The sequence below is a fragment of the Myxocyprinus asiaticus genome, chromosome 49 (genome assembly GCF_019703515.2).
Source record: "Myxocyprinus asiaticus isolate MX2 ecotype Aquarium Trade chromosome 49, UBuf_Myxa_2, whole genome shotgun sequence".
In the NCBI taxonomy this organism is placed as follows: Eukaryota; Metazoa; Chordata; class Actinopteri; order Cypriniformes; family Catostomidae; genus Myxocyprinus; species Myxocyprinus asiaticus.
In genome coordinates this window covers 8,564,060-8,572,151 of record NC_059392.1, presented here as the reverse complement: position 1 = coordinate 8,572,151, position 8,092 = coordinate 8,564,060, and positions in this window count along the sequence as shown.

Sequence of the window (8,092 nt, the reverse complement as noted above, 5' to 3'; positions counted from 1 at the left end):
TGTTTCTTTGAATAAGTAGTGTTTTCCCCCCCACTATACTTAAAGGAATAGTTCACCCAAAAAAGAAGATTGTCACATTTACAAGACTTTCTTTTTTTTTCTAGAGTTTTGCATGAACTGTTCCTTTAATCTATACAAATTATCTTTAGAGGCACTGCTATGTAAAAGGGCTGTTTTAAGCACTACCTAGAGACATTATATTATTATTCTGGCATTGACTACCTGTGACATTTATTTGGTCTTGAGAGCACTTGGAGACGTTTTGAAGATGTTTCGCATGGCATTGTGAAATAACAATTTTACAAAGTGAATGTACTTTAGGAGCTTACAATGCAAATCTTCACATTTAACTTTCCCCTAGAGAGAGTCTACAAGTGTTGGCTATTACCAGTCCAACTGGAATCTCTCCCTTGGCTCCTTTGTGCTCTGGGTCAATTCAATTATACCCGGCAGATGCTAGGACAATAGAGGGAGCAGAAGAGAATAGGGGAAGCCATGGAGCCCTTGGGTCTGGAAAAGGGCACATCTATATTGTCAAAAGGAGAAGTGTCCCTGGGGGGTGGTGGGTGTGGTCTCTGAACTATATTCAATGGTCTATCAGTCTGATCATTGGCTGTCCAGTGCAGCTGTTGCTGTGGGGAGTAATTAAACAATGGCAAAGCAGAAATGAAAATCTTTGCTTATGGCCAACTATGTGATCAAACAAACAAATCAATGCATTTTAAAACAGATTTTTTTTTTTTTATGAATTCATTTTAATGTTGGATTTCTTTAAATGATTACATTTAAAGTTGGGACCTTTAAAATTAATGTTAAAATTTGGATTTTTGAGATGAACGTTAAAGTAGGGTTTCTTAAATTAATTGATTTTAAAATTAGATATAAAAAAAAAATAAAAACTTTAGATACATTTTAAAGTTGGGATTTTTAAAATTAAATTTGGAATTTTTAAGATGAATAAAATTGCATGTTGGGATTTTATAATTAATCAATTTTAAAGTTGTTTTTTAGATGAATCAATTGTGAAGTTGAAATTTTAAAAATTAATTTTAAAATTCAAAAATTTGAGTTTTTGAGATAAATGCCAAAGTAGGGATTTTCTTAAATTGATTTATTTTAAATTTTGACTTTTTTTTTTAAATACATTTTGAAGTTAGGAATTTTTTTAACAAGTTAATTTTAAAGTTGATATTATCTAAATGAATTAATTTTAAAGGATTTTTTATTAAACAGATTTTAAAGTTGAATTTATTTTAGAGAAATTATGAAGTTGACATTTTTTAAATGAATTAATTTGAAAGTTGGTATTTTTAAAATAAAATTTAAATTTGGAATTTTTTAGATAAATATTAAAGTAGGGATTCTTAAATGAATTTATTTAAATGTTTTTTTTTAGATAAAATGTGATAGTTTATAGTTGGACATTTTTAGATAAATTATGAAGTTGAGATTTTTTAAAATGAATTAGTTTTATGGTTGGTATTTTTAAATTTATAATAAAATTAGATTTTTTTTTAGATGAATGTTAAAGTAGAGATTCTTAAATTAATTGATCTAAAAAATCCCAATTTTTAAAATGAATTCATTTAAAAAAAAATTAAGACATCAATGTTTAATGTATATATATATATATATATATATATATATATATATATTATGCATTTTGTTTTTCTTTTTTAATAAATTGTGATGTCTTAATTTTTTTAAAATGAATTCATTTTAAAAGTTGTGATTTTTAAACTTTATATAAAAATTGGTATTTATTAAGATGAATTAAATTTAAAGTTGGGTTTTTATAATTAATTGATTTTAAAATTGAGATTTTTTAGATGAAAATTGTGAAGTTAAAAATGTTAAAATTAATTTTAAAGTTGGGATTTTTGAAAGGAATGAATTTTAAAGTTGCTATTTTAAAATGAATTACATTTAAGTGTTATATTTTAGATTAATGAATTTTAAAGTTGGGATTATTTTAAATGATTTTAAACCATTTTTAATCATAGACATGACAGTTACATGAAAGGTAGACTCAAACTTGTGACTCCCACAACAGAGATAATGCACTAACCACTACGCCATGGCTCTGGCATATAAGCTTTTTTAAATCGATTAATTTTACAATAGTGATCGTTTAATACAAGCTACTGATTAAAATTATGACAGTATTTTTTGTTTTGATGAATAAGTAGATTTATTTTTTTATTGTATTTTTACTGTATTATTTTTAAAATGGCATCTATACATGCCATGGCCAAGACATTACTGAAAATCCTTCCCGCATACACTGATGAGCCAAAACATTATGACCACCTGCCTAGTACAGCTAAAACAGCATCGAACCGCCAAGGCATGGACTCTACAAGACCTCTGAAGGTGTCCTGTGGTATCTGGCACCAAGACATTAGCAGCAGATCCTTCAAGTCATGTAAGTTTCGAGGTAGGGTCTCCATGGATCGGACTTTTTGGTCCAGCACATCTCACAGATGCTCAGTCGGATTGAGATCTGGAGAATCTGGAGGCCAGGGCAACACCTTGAACTTTTCATCATGTTCCTCAAACCATTCCTGATCAATGTGTGCAGTGTGGTTGGCATATTATCCTGCTGAAAGAGGCCACTGCCAACTTTTGAGCATCAACTATTGATCCTGATCCTGAGGTTTTTGATTCTGGCTGATAGAATACATGCTTCAGAGGAAGATGTTAGATGAGCGCTTGACAGGAAGAAAACGCTGGATTTTTGTGAGGTTCATGAATCACATCTTTTGAAACAAGGTATCTACATATTTGCAGATGGTATATAAAAGTTTTATTGATATTTGCCTTTTGTCATAAGAAAAGTTACAGGAAACTGTTGAGGAGAGGCTGATTGAATACGTGCTTCAGAGGAAGATTTATGAGCACTCCACAGGATGCTGGATCTGCTGAAGTTGTGTGAGGTTGGTTTATTACATCTGTTTGAATGAGATATGCACATTTGCAGATGGTATATGATATCTGTTTTATTGATATTTGCCTTTTTATCATTAGACAAGACAGTTAAAAGTTACAGGCAACTGTTGAGGAGAGGGAGAATGAAACAGGCCAGCACTTTAACATTATGAGCTCAAACGCATCTGCCACGGCTCTGATATGCGGACCATTTAAATGACTGGTGTTGCACACCGGTCTATTATTGTAGTAATGCGATGGCACGTAACAATAAAACGAACCGTGACTGGTCGTTTATATGTCTTAGTAGCTTCACTTGGAAGCAGGCGATCCTCAGCGCCCTCAAGAAACAAATCGGCCAAAGGGGAAAATGTATCGGCTAATGCCGATAATTAAAAAAATTCAGAATATCGGCCGATTTATCAGCCTCGACGATATATCGGTCGACCACTATTACAGATATTACATAATAAGTTACACAAAGAATATTGCATGGCAATACCAGTAATTTTAAAGGACTGTCAATAGCATGAACAGTATGTTGATTTTAATCACCTTTTTAAAAGGACTTTGTACTACATATTAGATTAGATATTGTGACAAGACGGATAACAGTGCACTATAATTGCTGAAGCATGTACTGTAACACTGTGGTGATAAATCTATTTCAAACAGGCTATATCAATATGAGTACCCATATTGTTTTGTGATTACTTGCTGTTTTGGGCACTAGGTACATTAGATGGAGAATAGGATATACATCCATTTTATGCTTAGAGTCCTCCAAATATCAGCCACTGCTATGAAATAATGCAATTAATATGTTGCTTCAAAGAGGACACAGTTATTTTGAATGGCTGTCAATGTAGAAAGAGGCTATTGCCTCCAGAATGGTGTAGTTATGGCAATTACCTGCAGGGGTGAACTTGACCAATCAAATGTTACTTCAGAAAAATAGCAAACTTTTTTTCTTACATTTTGTGTCAATTTAACATCCTGGAAATTATTCTTTGTGTTTTATTACTGTGACATGAATTTAAAAACTAGTCTGTTGCTGTGATGGGGTTTCAAATACAGCAGCTGAGGAAGTGTAGTAAAGTTGGCATCTTTCTCTCTTCTGATGGCCATATCCATCTCTCTGTCCATACCTTTTTTTCTTCTTTTGGAAAGTCATTGAAATGTAAAAGTTTATTTTTTCCATAATAGTTGCTGTGGTCTCCCATTCACCTCAACGCCATCTTTGATTTTTGACAGGAAGTACAACGAGGCTGTGAGGGTTGACAAACAGTCTCTTCAAAGGGTTGCACAATTGTATAAAGTGTTTTTTTGGATCGTTCTGCTGAGGAAACATTGGAAATACTACCTTTCCGAGAAATTTCAGTAGACAAAAACTCCAAGCAACATAAGTTGTGGAAAATTAGATGTGATTTAGGAGCTTTTTGTTAGCTTTATATACAGTGAGTGTCATTGAAGAGACTGAAAGTCCATCACTCACAGCCTCGTTTTCATTCCTGTCAAAAATCAAAGATGGCGCTACCACGAATAAGGTCTATAGAAGTTTACCATGCTACCCTGATAGCACATGTACATCACCCAGATATCTGTTTGATGTGTGTTTACATTTGGAAGATGTTTGTTTATACTTTGTTTACTCATGTATGTCTATAAGATGTATGTCTCGGATGTCAATAAGACATTCAGCAGATGTCTTTGAGGCGTTTATAAGTTTGTAAATCTGATCTTTTTAAGATTTTTAGCAGATGTTAATTAGATTTTGATGCTTTCCACATGAGAAGATGTAAAACAGATATCTCGGAGATGGATGTGTACTGTCTGGGTATTGTTTACTTCCTGATTTCAAACTCGGAAATGTGAAAATGGACCATAAAGAATGAATTCAGAAAGCTTTTTCCTCGTGTTCAGCCTCAATGATTTGCAGCCCTGCCATAAATGTAAATGTGGTTAATGTCAATCTGATACAAATTTCCTTCCTGTTACACACAAAATAAGCACAAGTAGCACTGCAAGTAACTGTTGATAGCAAGATCAGGTCTTAAAAAATTTGAACTGGCTGATCACTTATAATGGTGAAAATTAGGATTTTGCTGAAGAAGGTTAATCCTGTATTAGCATGAAAGTGATCTGTTTAGGTGTCAAGTTAAAGCCCCAGATAGCACACGTACATCTCTGAGATCTGTTTTAGATCTTTTAATCTGGAAAGCATCACAATCTAATTAACATCTGCTAAACATCTTAAAAAGATCAGATTTACAAATATTCTAAACCATAAACGTCTCAAAGACATCTGCGGAACGTCTTATTGACATCCGAGACATACTGACTGACATACGTCTTGTAGACGTATTGCAGATGAGCAGACAATGTAAAAAATGCATTTCCCAGATGTAAACACACAACAAATAGACGTCTGGGTTACGTATGTGTGCTATCTGGGGCTGACAATATACACCAATCTAAAGGCAGAATGAGAGCTGTTGGAAAACATAGTGCTTTTTCAATCTAGTTTAGCCACTGGCCACAACAAAACACCCATCCCAGAAAATTTGACCTGGGTCTCCTCTAGAAAAAGCGTGTCAGTGGCTGACCTCAAACTTCACAGTGAAAACACTCATCTTAATTTTCACTTGACAGCCCACTGGCACACTCACTACCTACATGAAACCTGTAATTCACTTGTTTGCTTCCTGTCCCCTAACTTTTCCATAATGTCATAGCCCCACAGCATTGGCTCTTTTTGTCAGCTATTGTACCTGTACAGCTACTGAACAAAAAGAATGGGCAACATGCTCTAAATAGCTCAGATATACTATATGTGACATGATGACACCGGAAGATATAAACTACAGCATTCTGCGCAACCTGGATCGATGTCCATAAGAAGAAAGGGCACATTAATCATTTGGAAAAGTAACGTGAGCGAGCTTGAAAGTCACACCTTGCCAGGACTGTAACACGAACCCGATGTGAGGAAACCTGAGCAGGTCACACAAACCAGATCCCCCCGTTTTGTTCCACTGGCACACTCTGTCCACACTGTACAAGTTGTTGTACGCATATTGTCTAAAATAAACTTGGGTGCTCTGAATGGTGTAGGGTCCCAGGAGTCAGACGTTCCATAGGGCAGCTGAGGGAGCCGTGGGTCCCAACAAGCCCGGTTCTGAGAAACCTCCATGAAGGCATGTCAGACGCTGTACCCTGGAGATCCCAGGAGAATAGTGAATGGAGCCAGTCAGCCCAAGCTGTGCACAAGGTCTGGATCTCCTTGATTGGAGGTAGGATGGACTCTCTTTTAAGCTCAACATTGTTGATATAAAACAGATAGATAGACATTCAGACAGAGTCGAGCCTAGGGTCAGGAAGTTCACTGTGTTGTTTAATAATTTGCAGATCATTCAAATCCTATGCATAATGCACCAAAACATCCTGCATGATAGATTTGCATTGTTTGCTTCCTTAATGCCTAAATAAAATCAGACTGAGCTATCATTAATGCACCCATATTGCTAGTCTCCTTCATGATGTCCATCTGTTCAGTGTATTTATTGTAAAACCCATTGTGCGACCAGTCTCATGCGAGATCTCTCCAGCTGTTGTTGTATGTGACTGTATAAAAACAGTCTGGTGCGGGTGAAAGATATTTGATCTTACATTACAGATTGTCTGGCTACTCTTGTGTTTGGGTTCTCAGATGATGCCACAAGCAACAAAATAAAGACAATGCAGTTTTGATTCAGAGAACCTAAAATGTCTAGAAATCTGTTCAGTTTCTTGAATTGTAGAATTGGTCTCTGGAGTAGAAATATCAGGACATTTTATCTTTAAATAAAGAGAGATAGACAGTCAGACAGATAGACAGACAGACAGAAAGATAGACAGTCAGTCAGATAGATAGATAGATATTCAGACAGACAGACAGACAGACAGAAAGATAGATAGTCAGTCAGATAGATAGATAGATATTCAGACAGACAGACAGACAGACAGATAGATAGATAGATAGATAGATAGAAGAGAGATTAGATAGAAAGGATAGATAGACAGACAGACAGACAGATAGATATTCATTCAGAGAGATAGACATACAGGCGGACAGACCAATAGATAGATAGACAGACAGACAGGCAGACAGACAGATAGATAGAAAAGAAAGAGAGATTAGATAGAAAGGATAGATAGATAGATAGATAGATATTCATTCAGAGAGACAGACAGACAGATAGATAGACAGACAGTCAGACCAATAGATAGATAGATAGATAGACAGACAGACAGACAGATATTCATTCAGACAGACAGATAGATAGACAGACAGTCAGACCAATAGATAGATAGATATTCATTCAGAGAGACAGACAGACAGATAGATAGACAGACAAACAGTCAGACCAATAGATAGATAGACAGATATTCATTCAGACAGACAGACAGACAGAAAGATAGATAGACAGACAGTCAGACCAATAGATAGATAGATAGATAGACAGACAGACAGACAGACAGATAGATATTCATTCAGAGAGACAGACAGATAGATAGATAGATAGATAGATAGATAGATAGATATTCATTCAGAGAGACAGACAGACAGGCAGATAGATAGACAAACAGTCAAGACCAATAGATAGATAGATAGATAGATAGACAGACAGACAGACAGATATTCATTCAGACAGACAGATAGATAGACAGTCAGACCAATAGATAGACAGATAGATAGATAGATATTCATTCAGAGAGACAGACAGATAGACAGAAAGTCAGACCAATAGATAGATAGATAGATAGATAGATAGATATTCATTCAGTGAGACAGACAGACAGATAGACAGACATTCAGACCAAAAGATAGATAGATAGACAGACAGACAGACAGACAGACAGACAGAAAGACAGATATTCATTCAGACAGACAGATAGATAGACAGTCAGACCAATAGATAGACAGATAGATAGATATTCATTCAGACAGACGAACGGATGGACAGACGGACAGATAGATATTCATTCAGAGAGACAGACAGACAGATAGATAGACAGACAGTCAGACCAATAGATAGATATTCATTCAGAGAGACAGACAGACAGACAGACAGACAGATAGATAGATAGACAGACAGACAGTCAGACCAATAGATAGAAAGAT